Source organism: Polypterus senegalus, chromosome 16, assembly GCF_016835505.1.
Source record: "Polypterus senegalus isolate Bchr_013 chromosome 16, ASM1683550v1, whole genome shotgun sequence".
Lineage (NCBI taxonomy): Eukaryota > Metazoa > Chordata > Cladistia > Polypteriformes > Polypteridae > Polypterus > Polypterus senegalus.
The window spans coordinates 39,700,952-39,715,748 of NC_053169.1; the positions used below are offsets into that span (position 1 = coordinate 39,700,952).

The window sequence follows — 14,797 nt, forward strand, 5'->3', positions numbered from 1 at the left end:
CTCTCAATTGAGATCCCATAAAATCTGCTTCTCAGACTCTTGTCATTTTGACACGCTTTGCTTGCCTCCTGTTTGCCTTTTTACTACTACCTATGGCAGACAGGCCCCTATTACCCACTATGAAAACATTACTTGTATTCTTGTGAATACTTACTATCTTTTGAGTGACTCTCAGTGTGCCTCCTATGCTTATACTCCTTCTCATGTGTCTCAACATGCTGCTGATCATGTCACCAAAGCCAAACTGACCAATTAGACGCGTGGAGGGAAAAGACACACATTTGCAGTCACTCACATACACACACACTCACTCACACAAAAGTAACATTTTATTTCATACAAGCCATGTTACCTGTTGACAACTTATAGAATAAATTTTCATGTATCTAATATCTCTTGTCCTGTATCTACCCTTAGCACTTTTCCTCAGTATCCTTGTGTGTCTGAACCTCTCATGCCCAGCTATTCCTCTCTCGAGCATGTTCCTGTAAAGCCTGCTTCTCAGACTGTCATTTCGAGATGCCTTGCTCATCTACTGTTCGCTTTTATACTTCCTCCTTTACTTTTTCATGTGTGTCTCACACGTGTACATCCTCTTTTGATCTAGTCACAAAAGTCAAATTGAGCAATCAGAATGTTCAGAGGACCTGGCCAGACATACAGACCATAGCATTTTACTATACAGTACATCGGATGTACCTGAAAATGTTATTGTTGCCATACATTTTAGTGGACTAAAAAAAAAATCAAAAGATACTAACTTGCTTAAAGTTGTAAATTAAAGTAAAAAAGAATAACAGACATAAGTAAATTGGGAGTAATGAGGAATTTAGAAATGAAAAATGATGCTTGGTGTAAAAGTTCTAAATTTAGATATTGTATGTAATGAATTATTATTATTATTATTATTATTATTATTATTATTATTATTATTATCACATGAGATAAATAATGGTAGTGAATTTTAAAACAAAACTGGCATGCCCGTCTAGGGACTGTACCTGCCTTGTGCCCGATGCTTGCTGGGATGGGCTCTGATTTCTCCACAGCCCAACTCTGTATAAGTGGGTTAAGTAGAAGGAAAGATTGATGGCTTTAATTCATAAAAATCTGAAAAAAGAATGAAAATATAGAAAAATATGCCTCACGAAATGGTGACGTCATTGCGTGACGTCATCGCCAGACTCACGTGTCTTTTTTTCCAAAAAGATCCGGCTCATGTTGCCGGAAACACGATTACACCCACAAAGCTTCAAAGTTGCACAGCCATTGGCGGAAACGAACTGTTCGTCACTCACCATGCAAAGTCCGCTATTAGATGCATATTTACCATTTACTAACACAATCCTTTTACGAGGCGGCTAAAACATAAACATTAACTTTTGCAGAGGCTAAATATTACTACAGACGTTTACCTTTCTCAATGCCTCTGAGTGCCAAAATGATATAGTGCAACTATTGGAAGAATAATCTGTCCATCAACTTTAACCGTAGCCAAGCACATTTTCACTTGCTAGAACTGTTGCGTATCAAACTCCGCCTCAATTCGGTTTCTTTGGCTGCGTAAGAGATGGTCGTTCTTTCTACCTCCTATCATATTTTAACAACGCCCCCTTACTAAAATTTAATTGGTCAAGTTTCTGTCCGTCAAAACAACCAGAGAAAAAGGTCGCCCCACCCCCGACTTCTCCCTTGGCTTGCCTTGGCGACCATCGCTCTGGGGCTGTCAGGGAGGGCTCTTTTCAGCGCATTCTGGGGGTGAATCTCCGATGGAAATGTTTTTGTTCAGTTAAGAACAGAAAATATCTACTTTAAAATTACAATTATCAGGAATGGTGCACAAAACGGCATACCTCTACATGTTTCTAAACACTGTGGTCGACGAGAGAACGATGCATTCAGCTACTATTTCTACGTGTTACTTGAAGACAAACGTGTGGAGCTGAAAATAAAAGGTGGGTGAACATGAAGTCCACTTCACATTTCAGAGACTTTCCTTAAGGCCTTACTCACGCAAAACCTAGGAGTTTACTCAGTGGTAGCTCGGGGGCTTCGCCAGCAGTCTGACTTTGCGGCCGCTTCATCAAAACCTGCTTTGCTCCTTCTCTACTCAGTTGGTATTTGTGGCGGTCTGTACGTAGTCGGGGCCTTTCGTTAACCGCATTCATTGTGGGGCACGGTAGTGCTCACGGGGCACCCTGTGTGTGTGCGCTTAGCCTGGCATCAGCTTTGGACCACGAGGTTCTTGTGGCTTCCTAGCATCCCACTGTCACTTTTTAGGCTTATCCTGTCCGCCTTTCCTGCCTTGTCCTTGCTGTCTGCAATCACGGTAGCTTTATAGTGAGCTACGCTTACTTTAAATCCATGACCCATTTATAAGTAAGGGACTAGCACATCGTCTATTAATGCACGATAAAGTGGTTATTTGCTAAATTTGACTGTCTTTCGTGCTTACTTGCGCGTTCGTCAGACACAATCCGATTTGTTTATTCAAATGAACACTTTTTTGTGGGTCCAAGCGCACGCGGATTTCTGTTAATACCAACGAGGAATTGTACTTCTCGGAAAAGAAAAAAAATTGTATGTCCTTGGAAAATGAATTGCCCCGAAATGATTATTTGACGCAGGGAACCTTGTTTATTGAGCTGGTTTTACTCGAAATCATGGTATTTAATTTTGCTTGATGTAAAGCAAACTTTGTTGTTATTTTTCGTGGTCAAAAGTTAACCTAGAAAAAGTTTTGTGCTAATGTCTACTAAAGTGAATTAGACACATCTGCCGATATTCTTTTTTTCAGTGTACGAACTTCAGCGATTACAAAAAGAGGTGGAAACTTTTTAAGAGAGAATCCCCTTTGCATATCGTATATACTTCTTTTGATCATGTTATCTTTAGTAAAATGACCAAAAGAATTGTCACAATTGAAGTATTGTGTTCTGCCGATTACTGCAGTTTTTCCCTGGTGCAGCGGCTAGTGTCACAGCGCAATGAACCAAGTTCAGTTGCCGACTGTTGTGCGTTGAGTTTGCGTGTCGCCCTTAGTGTTTACATGGGACTCCTCAGGGAATGTCGAGTTCTCTCACAGCCCGGAGTCATTCTGTGAGGTGGATTGGTAACTCGAGTGTCCTCGTGTGCGATGGCTTGCCACAGACCGGTGTCCAATATACAGCGTTCATCATGCTTGTTCTAGCAGCTACTGGGCTAGTTTATGGTCCCTCATGGTCACATACTAGTAGGGTGGTGACAGAAGTACATATGACAAAAATTTGAAATTAGATGATCTATTGTGCACTAATTAGGTGTATTTCTCCTTTAGTGCCCCTATATATATATATATATATATATATATATATATATATATATATATATATATATATATATATATAATATTAGAGAGGAGTTAAAAAATTTTGCATAGCACCAAGGCACTTGGTGCAAATCCTGGACCAGTCACTTTCAACGTGGTGTTTGCATATTTTACTTGTGTCACTGTTGGCGTTTCTCACATATCGCAAACTTGGCCAATGTGAATTTGCACTTAAATGTGTCCCATCCAGGGTGGTTGTCTATCTTTAGCTTGATGCTGCAGTGGTAGGCTTTGTCATCCTACAACCCTGAATTGGAATCGATAGCTGAAGAAATGGTTGGATGGATGTTGAATTTTATTGTTAAGCGTATTTTGTGGGCTTAACCTATAAAGTATTGATTTTAATGTTGCTGTTGTATAAAAATATGTGTTAGGACCATTGTATTTGAGATAGGCCCTTCATTCCATCAAAGTTTCATGATTGCAACTGGGTAATTAACTCTAGTGATCAGTTTTTTCTTTTAAATGCTTTTCAAAGTCAAGGAGGATTCCAGTGTTTGTGTATTCGATTTTAGCAGCAACAGGTACAAAGCAGAAGCTATTTCATCACAGGGCACATTCACTCCTTAAGGGCTAATTTAGAGTTTCCAATCAATAGACCATTCCCATCTTTGCAATATTGGAGTAATTTAAAAGTATAACTTCTCATTTAAGCACAGAGCAAAATTACTGAACACTATTTTTATTTTTGACAATATTTGTCAAACAGAGTATATGTACATTTATGTTTTCTTCCAAAGTGATTGCACTAACAATTTGGAATTAAAGGTATTTTGTATTCTGAATCAATAATACAATTTACTTTCTTCCATCTTACACACATACATCCAGTTTTAACAGTACTTACTGTACATGAGTGCATGTTTCTCAAGCAGAACATGATGTGTTGAGCTATAACAAAATAAGTTACAAGAAAAATCATTCATAAACATAATGAATAGAATGTATTATTATTATCAAGAGCATCTGTGCATCCCAAAATGTAGAAAGGATATCTTCAGGAGTCAGTAAAGGTACATGGCCTGGTTCACATTTAATTGTAATTTAAAAAAACACAGTAAGAAAATAGACAAAAAAAGATGAAAAACATAAATATAGTAATACATTCCAGAGAAAGTAAGTGATACTCAACACTTAACCCACACCTGTCTTGGAGACCTATACAATATGAGAGCCCCAACTAAACTGTTCTTTTTATTGTGAAATAGAGCAGATAAAATAAAACTACCACGGGTTTAGCATGCTTACTTCAGATTTCAGTTAATGATTTTCTTCCAAATTCCAAACAAGTCCCTGTAAATGGTCATTTTTGCTTTCCAATTTGAGAAAAATCTAGAAAATCACTCTACTGCTAAATCATAGAAGGTGGTTTTTTTATTATTCTGGTTTAGCAAAATAAATCAGTGTAAGTAGTCTGATATAGGATGTCACAACAGTGTTTCCTGCACAAATCTTATGTAGCAGCAGGGGTCCCCTTGAAAATTTTCACTATTTTGGTCACATGGCCATTTCCATTTATTTGTTTCTAAGACTGCAATATTTGTGCGTTAATTCAGAAATGTACTTAACTAATTATTCTTGTTTTGTATAGTACTAATTTGGGCAATTAAAAACAAGACATGGGAATAAATGCGCTTTTCCTTTCATAAATGAACGAGCTAACACATAATTAATAACAACAGATACACAATAAGTAAAAATAAATATTTTCTCAAATTAAAAGTAAGGACAATTTAAATATGACCCTATTAGTTGAATCATTTAACAAATAAGTTATATGAACTTAATAAATACATGCACGCGGACACACTGTTCTTTGTTATGGGAAATTATAAATTGCAATGTCAAAGTATCACATAGAAAAATTATTTTGTTGTTGATGTTTACCTAGTTTTGAAATCAGATCTAAAATTGCAGAGGTGTATTGCATGACTAATTTTATCTGGCATGAAGCACTTTAAAATTGTAGCTGTGATGGGCTCTGCATTCAAAAGGCATTTATTCTTTGTAAGTGAGTGGGTCTGCACACCCTGGTTTTACTTGTTATTTTAAAGAAACCAAAATGTTTGCCGCAGTTTGAAAATTTGAGGTGAAGTAAGCTCAACTTCCAGTTTAATCTTACTATGAATACCTGTCACGTACAAAAAATATACTCTGATGGTTTAATGGTTGTCACAAGAGGAATTTCCACATGAAACCATGAAATGTTGCAGCAAGATTCTGTTTAAATATATAAAGACAATGCAATGTGCTCTAATTCTGAGGTTTTGCATATCCCTTCTCACCTAACCTACTTGGCAACCAGATGGATATCCATGCATTTTGGTTTTAGAAGTAGTAGCAGCAGTGGTGGTGGTGGTGCTGGCAGAAACCTGTAATGATGGTTTGCTGCAAAATTTTCTTTTTAGCTGGAAGTACTGACAGATTTATTTCTAGGACAGCATTTTCTCACCTGGGGCCTCATTTATAAAGCTTGCGTACACACAAAAAAAGGCTTGAAAGGTGTGTACACATCTTTCCAGACAAAGATCAGGATTCATAAAAGAAACTTTGATGGGAGAACATTTATGGCAACTCTCACTCATGCGTATGCAACATTTCAGAGAAATGGGGAAATGATGAGATCTTTGACCAAATAGGGAAATGCAGCCAAACCAGCTAAATGATGACTCGCATGCAATATAATATTTTTTACCAAGCTGTTATTATACTGTGTGTTGATGTTACAAATATATTACAAATGATGAATATGATGTATGGACTTATTTTAGTTCTCTTTTAAGAGGAACAATATTGCGTATGTGCACTGAAAAACTTGTTTGGTTATTCATCAGTTTATGTTGGCTACCTGTTGTCACTTTTTTGGGAAGTGCCAGACAAGTCAGGAATATCTCATCTTTTCATTAACTAACCAGAGAGGTGGTACACCCAGTTTTCTTATGGTGTGGGTGCACATACAATACATAAAACATAATGTGCCAACATATAAATTAAATTTGCATCAGTGTCCTGTTCTCCTAATGTGATTGGAGCACTATGCTGCATTCAAATTATAATTAGGGCATCTAGCAAAAATGTAGCTGCTTTTGTTAACCGTGAGCAGTGACATTAACATACAAGTCGTCTGGGATGCTAAAATGAGATTGACAAATGTCATGGCTCAGTGGCTTTGGTCAACCCATGATTCATTTATTTTGAGGCAGAGTAACCTTGAAAGATATGATGAAGCTGTAGGTGGTGGCTGGCTTATTGGTAAAATAACTGTCAGAAAGCCAGTGCTGTTTCCTTTAACATCATCGTGTCATTGTATTAGTTAGTTAATAGCGACTGCCTGCTCATACACAAACTGTTGATGTCTTAAGCCAGGGCAATTCAAATGGCGGCCCGCAGGCCACATGCGGCCCAGAAGCAACCTCCAAGTGGCCCAGTCCGTGGTTCTGCCATGGCTCCAGACTATAACTAAAATGCAACCAAAAATAAGCTTTGGCGGTTATCATTTCTACTTAGTTCGTCAGTTGTGAATGAATTCATCAAAACTTTAAACTAATTATATCGTTAAGCGCATGTGCTGTTAACGGAACAATGTGTCAGTACAGGCTCCACCTTGCATATATCTGAGCAGTATAAAGGCTAGTTTATATCCTGCACTGGGTGCGAGGAAGTCCTGGCGAAAATGACATCAGACTTGGAGACGTGCACGGGATAATATTTCTAAGTACATGGTGCTGCTGAGGGGACAGCTGTGAATTTCAGCGATGGGCTGATTACGCTTGTGCCAGAATAATAAATAAACGGATGAATATGATGCAACCGGTCATTAGAACCAAAGGTAGCCATGCAGAACATTTGAAATTCATTTGCCCATCACATAGGTCCCCTGTTAGGAATATATCTGTGCTCTGTGGAATTCAGTTATCATTCTGATTTGGTGCAGCACAGTAAGGTATTATTGTCCCAATCACCTTGTGTTTGCACATCTTTGCATGCTGTTTCTCTTTTGATTAAACCTTACTCCATGCAAAATGCTGGCCTGTCTGTTAGTAAACATGTACGAGCAGTTGCCTGCCCGCTGATTCGTCACGCACAGATGTGATGAAGTCTGCATTTTAAGGTTGAAGTTGTATTAAAGTCGTTTTATCAGGATGCTCTGTGATTGATGGCGGACAGTAGACTTTGTTAAAATTCCACTTTTTTAGTTGTTACTTCAGTCATTTTGGCAATAAATTCTTCAACGGGAGCTCTTCAACAGAGAAACAGGGAAAATAAGATTTATTAAAAAAACAATACTACCAATAATTATAATTAACCTGTAATGGCGCACTGCACGATAACATGCAGTGAATACACTTGACTTGACTTGCCCGCTGCCAAACGTTGATTCTACAATAAAATAAAAATAAAGAGAAATAATTCCAAAACCCTTTGTTTTTAAAATAAAGATATAGTACAGAGTTTCAGAGTAGTATATGTGTGCCAGATTTCAGGCTACAAGTTATTTAATTTTGACCTTGACCTTCCTGGGTTGATCTTTGACATTGGAGGTCAATCATCACCCCGAAAGTGGACAGCAGACATCACGTAGTATGTGTGTACCAAATTTCACGTCAATAGGTCAAGCAGTTTGCGAGCTACAGGTGATTTAAAATCCTGGACAGAAAAACGGACAGCCACGGTCCCATATTATTTAAGAAGATAATGCATTACTTTACACCCAAGAACTCTGCACAAAGACATTTTAAAGACAAATTATTAAAATAAATGTACTAATCTACTTTCATGTCATACATGGTGCCTTGAATTTACTGAGGTAGTTTTCTTCTGGGGGGGCGTGAAAAAAATTTCAACAGGAAAGGCTTTGTCATGGAACTTAAATTTAACCTCTGTCATATGACTGATTAAAACTGCGTGAATGAAATAGTTCTATGAAAAAAAGAAAAAAACCCTTGCCTGTCATGACTACCCATTTAACACTAGAATTTCTGAAGCCAACGAAAAAACTCGTAATTCCGGCCCACCTTAAATCCATTTGCAAATCTCCATCAGCATCTTTTATTTTGTAAATGTGTCTATCAGCACAAGCAGCAAGCTATTCCATCCCCCACCGCCGGAGATCATCTCGGGCAAAAAGTTCTCCCAGCACAAATCAAGGCTCCTTATATGCGCGTGTGGTGCCTGGAGTTGTATAGGGTAACTAAGATATCGTCATTTGGAATGCATACATTTCATGTGTGTTCCATGTCTACAATGATCTGTGTAAATTGTAGGATGAACTGCAAGGCAGGAATAATTGAACACATTGCTAAAAGAGAAACGTTTTTCATATTTTAGTAATAATTGACAAAATGCACACATGAAGTGTATATTGTGTGAAGACTGAAGTCCAAATATCAAATAAACAATTTCACAACAGGTACAAGTATAGCAAAACAAGTGCACTTTTACTCAAGAATATTACCGTAGAAAAAGAAATTGGTTTAGGGTACAACACTGACATAATAGCTTTGTTAACACAGTGGTAAGAACTGCTGACTGGCAATCAAAAGTTCGCTGGTTCAATTCAGAGTGCACCCATTTTGAGTAGAGAGCTGCTCTTATTCTTACTGGTATACAATAAAAACATACATTTGATTTGTGAGCAAATGTAAAAGGGAAGCAATGAATAAACATTACTAGTTTTTAAATATATTCATTTGTGTTGTTTTAAAATTTGTCATTAACTGCTGCTGAAAATGTCTGGCCCAGCTAAATTTCTTGGTTTGAAAATCTGGTCCAACTTAAATTATAATTGAATAGCCCTGTCTTAAGCCTTTCCCTGTGTCCCAGAATGCACTGGAGAGACACTATAATGCCTCACATGGTCTTTCACTCTCAGTTATAGTGCATAGCTAGATACTCTTAATTGCAGGTGGTGGGGTCTTGATGCAACAACTGGGGAGGCTGCTCCGTCATCCAATGAAGTTCTGTAGCTTTGTGATTTGCATATGTTTGAGGTTTATTAGCATGCTCCATATGTGGATGTTTCAGGGCAGCATTCGAGGTGTATTCTTGTACACACATTTATAAGGTTATTGTGATTTGTAAATGATAATTTGCATTGAATTGTGCATCCGTAAGATATTATAAATCTGAATTTTTTTGTTTTTTGGCATACACATTTTCTGTATTTTTTGGTATGCGCTGTAGGGGGTACATAGCATGGATAGGTATCCCGGCAGGAAGTCGAGAAAGTCCCTTACCTGGATGGGATTTCCTTAGTAAACAGAAGGGTGCCCTGACCGGATGTGTATCTAATACCTTCCCAGGGCAGGAGTAAAGAAGACTGGGATAAACTGTTGCAGAGAGGTATTTAATTCCCCTAGGTGTTAGATGGTAGCAGCCCTCCATATCGGCGCTTATTTGGGAACCAGCAGGGAATGCCAGGAGTTATAGTCTGGCAGCATAGCCCTGCTGGGGTTCAAGAGTGCCACAAGGGGACAGTGCAGATATACGCTCTACCTAATTCATGGGACCTCCGTATGACCTGGAAGTACTTCCATCGGGCTATGGCCCTGGCACCGGAAGTACTCTGGGCCCTCAATAAAAAGGACTGCACTCCCACACATGGAGCAAGGGGGAAGGAAGGCAACACTCATCTGAAGGAGGTCAGTGCGTTAATGAGAAGAAAGGAATAGTAAGGAGGATTGATTTCTGGAGAAAAGAAAACCTGTGTTTATGCTACATTGGAGGTGTTTTGTAATAATCCTTCCATTATTTGAACCTGGGACTGTGCTGGTGTGTTTGGCTTGGGGCCTGCTGACGCCCCCTTTCATTTACAGCACATATTTTCAAGCTTGAATCCCAGCAAAGTTTCATAATAGGCCCTAGGCAGGTAGATAGAACAACATTACTCCATATATTGCTATTAAAGCATTTGGCGTGATTATAAAGATCCATGGTTTTTTCATAAATGTGCAAAACCTTTTTCCCCAAAATGGTCAGAATTTAGGACATTCTCAAAATCAGTGACCTAGTAATGCAGGCATTGGATGACATCTCTGTCAGTTTGGACTTTTCCATATGTTCATTTTAGACAATGTTTTTGATGAGATATGTATAAATTATGGACATTTTTTTTTTTTTTTACTTATAGCATGCTTGGTTCATATTGAACTAGAGCATATTTTGTCAATGGGTTAATTCCATTCCTTTTTGGAAATTTAAAGATCTCTTTTCTGTCATTCCCTAAGATCATCATCTTGTCGATTCCTTAAAGGTTGTTGATAGTACGGCTGAGCAATTAGAGGAAAATATCCAATTGCAATTTTTCTGACAGATATTGCAATTGCAATTTAATTTGTGGTATAATTTTTTAAAGTCAAGATTCAGTTCAATATTCACTGTGTCATGGAGTGTTTTCAGCCTGCTTGGTGCCAAAGCACAATCTTATCCCCTACCACAATCATTCTACTCTTCTTACAGATGTGTCTTGTACCCTCATAAAAACTGCTTTCCCTTGGGCTCCAGCAGAGAGAACAAAGTAAAAGAGCAGGCAGATCAAAAGTTGACTTGTTTTAATATTTTGGATGTGCCCACTGTACTGCACTTGTTGTAATTTTAAATAAAGTGAGTGATATTTCAACAAAGTACTACAAAATACAGTAATTGAACAGCAGAGGTGCTGACCTGCTAATTAATCAAGCACCAGTTTAAAGAGATAATTTTTAACCCTAGGCCAGTGCCATTTTGAGTAAGCAGACCTCCCGCTCAGATGGTACTAAGTTAACCAAAGAACAACATTAAGCCGATGCCTCCAAAATAATAACACTGATCAATAAATGCATTGCTTTAGAATGTTAATTTAAGTGTAACACACTATATTAATAACATACTGGATATCCAAATAGTGCATGAGCAAGCCAGACATTACACATGTGTAAAGCAAAAGAGACAATTTGGCGGCTGCGTGACACACGCCCACACGCAGCTAAACAAAAAAAGAGGTCAAAGTAAAAACTTGCCCCTTTTTTTTCCATTGTATTGCTCCACTTTCTTTAATGTAAAGGTTAAGCTCTCTGCTTAAAAAAGCCTTGAAGATAAAAAATAAATAAATAAAATAGATGTAGTGGCTCAACCACTGTAATACCTTGCATAAAGGAGCACTAAAACAAAATTTCCATAAAACGTTTACAAACAGGAAAGATCTTTTTTATAATCAGCCAATTTACTGATTGAGACTTTTTTTTAGAGAAAATTGGCTGATTTAGATTGGCTGCCAATCGATTGGAGCCTCCCTACCCGAAATATTTATAATAATGAATGAACACTGAAAGAATTTGGAGTTTACTTGAACATCACTTTTTGGTATAGAATCCTATGTTATTAAAACACTTTCTCTAATCATGTCATGAGCATGTTCAATATTGTCAGAAGTAGTGGACTTGGATGAGAGACCTGGCAGTTTTTAAGTTGTAGCAGTCATTCAGTCATTCTTGAATTTTTTAATCCATTCACAGTTACTTTTTTGAGGCAAAACATTGTTTCCTAACCCTGATGAAAGCTGGTAATGGATGTTTGTTCCTGATAATACATCCAGTCCACAAAAAAACAGAGTTTTGCTCTTCATTATTTCATATGGAAAGAGCGGACTTGTAACTGTTTAAAACATCAGCAATTACCTGTCTAGTTTGGACCTGTTTTGCAGCAACTTAGACAGAGAAAGCTAACACACTATGATGATTTTTTGATCTACCCATGTATTTTATAGTACCAAAGAGATGTGGAGTGAAAAAGTTTAAATGATATTGTTGTGCCACAGACAAAACATATATACAGTGCATCCGGAAAGTATTCACAGCGCATCACTTTTTCCAACATTTTGTTATGTTACAGCCTTATTCCAAAATGGATTAAATGCATTTTTTTCCTCAGAATTCTACACACAACACCCCATAAAGACAACATGAAAAAAGTTTACTTGAGGTTTAATAATAATAATAATAATAATAATAGCTCAAGTTCTAAATGCAAAGACAACGTGAGATTCCGACCTATTTCTTAAGCGGTAAGCGATAGCTTTTCCACTGCACCAACTGTGTAGATCTGAGTGACAACTGGTTGATAATGATATGCGCAAACAAACATGTATGCAAATGTCTTTTACTTTCTACCGACTTATAGCTGGACTTCAGGAACATGTCAATTCAGCAATTTCTTTCTTCAGTTTTATTCTTGATTAAAAGCATTCTTGTTTTGTTACAACTTTTGTGTAAGTGTTTATTGGATATTTGGGCTTCAGTCTTCACAAATCCTACACTTCACATCAACATTATACTGTAACTAGTGCTGGGCGGTATGACCAAAATTTTATATCACGGTATTTTTCAAAATTATACAGATTTTACGGTATTCAACATTCCCCCCCCATGCATGAGTGGATGATAACCACATTTTCCACTGCAATTACTGCAGTAGACTGGCTAAGAATAATCTACATTTTAATGTGCACACAAGTATTAATACAGGTTTGCATGGCCCCATAAAGTGATAGTTTTCAAGGGGGTGGCACTAATGAAGAGAACGAATCACATTGCATGACAGATGCAGTCAAAATATAGAACCTTTTTATTGAACAAATTTTGCAAACAACTTAAACTAAAATTTTGACAACATATTTTCAACCATCCAAAGAGGCATTTAGACTTAGTAAAACTTTCTGTTAATGTTAACAATCTCTGTCCACTGACATGTTAAAGTGACTTTTTAAACAACTTTACCATCATTAAACTGCATAATATTTAAACTAATAAAAAATAACAATAAAATAATAGTGCAGCTTCCAGTAATACTACTATTACTTCAAGACTTCAAGCCCAGGTGTATTACACAGTATTAACCAAATAAAAATGAAATAAAACAAGTGCAACTTGGTGATGACATCTTTACCAACTAAACCATCATTTAGGCAAATTGCATTAATATGGACCTTGCTTCAAGCTAAGCTATATACATAAATAATAAAACTGCAACTTGCATTTATAATGTTATTTGTGGTATAGCCCTATGGAATCATATTAGGGCCACGGTGAAGAAAAAAAAAATCCAGATACAGGGAAGAAAAAAAAAAGTATATGTCGAGAATAAAGTCAATGTGTTGACTTTATTCTCGACATTTCCACTTTAATCTTGACGCTTATGTCAAGATTAAAGTTGACATTTACACTTTATTCTCAGTTTATTTTATAATTAAAGTAGAATATTGTAAACTAAACTTCATCCTAAAATCAGTGTTTAATTTACCAGATTTTCTCAAACCCTGTCATAAGTTAATTTAGCATATTAAATGCTTTGTGTTGTGTTCCCCGACCCAGTTGTTAGTCGCTATGTGCTTCTTAACCTGACTTCCTCCGCACTAAGAGGAGGCGCCGGTGGCGATCACCGCAAAGAATACGTTCACTTCATGATATTCCTGCTCTCTGAAAATTTAGAATGCTAAGATATATACTTGATATAATTTTCAGGGTGAAAAACATTACAACAGGTATTAAACATGCATGGTAGTCTGGCGGTAGTGCTGCTCCCTCGCAGTAAGGGGTCCCCAGGTGTACGTTCAGTGTAGAGAACTTTATAGCAGATGTGACGAGGCTCCAAAAAACTGGATGTATGAATGGGTATCGCACAGGTTTAACTTATTGTGTAAATGTTGGGTTTGTGATCTAGTGGTTGGAGACATGAACACAGAATTCAATGGATGTTCTTCCGATTGAGCTTTCTTTATTGCATGCGTGCTGTCTGTCTGACGTACCAAACCCTCATCTCCTATCCTTCCTTTTTCTTTCTCCACCTAACCAATCACCACACTATAAACATCTAAAACTAGTTATAAACAGACCACAGAGTGTTCAGAACTTTAAAAAAATCTTTGTTGTATATGTTCAATTATGCCATCCATTCAGGGTTGCTCCCATCCCAGCAAGCTTTGTGTGTGAGGCAGGAACAAATCCTGAACGCCAGCGCATCGCTGGCTAACTACGAGTAAAACATACACTAGCAGGGTCAATATAGCATCGCCACTGGCGCCTCCTCTTAGTGCAGAGGAAGTCAGTTTAAGAAGCGCGCAGCGACTAACAACTGGGTCGGGTAGCACTTAACACAAAGTATGGTACTTGGTATTATCCAGTAGTACAGAAACAGTATTCACAGATTTGAACATAATGGTCCACATCCATTTTCCTAGTGGTGATAGCCTACTGGACCTATGAAGGATTTTCAGAGTAGCAACAACAAGTCTGTGGTCAGAATTCACAAATTTTGTACTTCTGTAGACCCTGCAGTTTTGTAAAAGCCTTCAGCGTCTGCCCACGAGGATGCGGTCGATGTCCTTTACCGCACCACCAGTATTGGAGTACCAAGTCCAACGATGCCACTCAGGGTGCTGGAATCAGGATTCAGCAA

General features: G+C 37.6%; 1 protein-coding gene across 5 annotated transcripts in view; it reads left to right on the top strand.

Annotated features, from left to right (window-relative positions):
- The first annotated feature begins 1,690 nt into the window (after positions 1 to 1,690).
- socs5b (suppressor of cytokine signaling 5b) overlaps positions 1,691 to 14,797 on the top strand; it is a 156,282-nt gene continuing 143,175 nt past the window's right edge. For all 5 annotated transcript variants that reach the window (XR_005630820.1, XR_005630818.1, XR_005630819.1 and 2 more), the window contains exon 1: positions 1,691 to 1,955. The gene's annotated coding sequence lies outside the window, so the exon portion shown is untranslated. The remainder of the gene's footprint in view (positions 1,956 to 14,797) is intronic.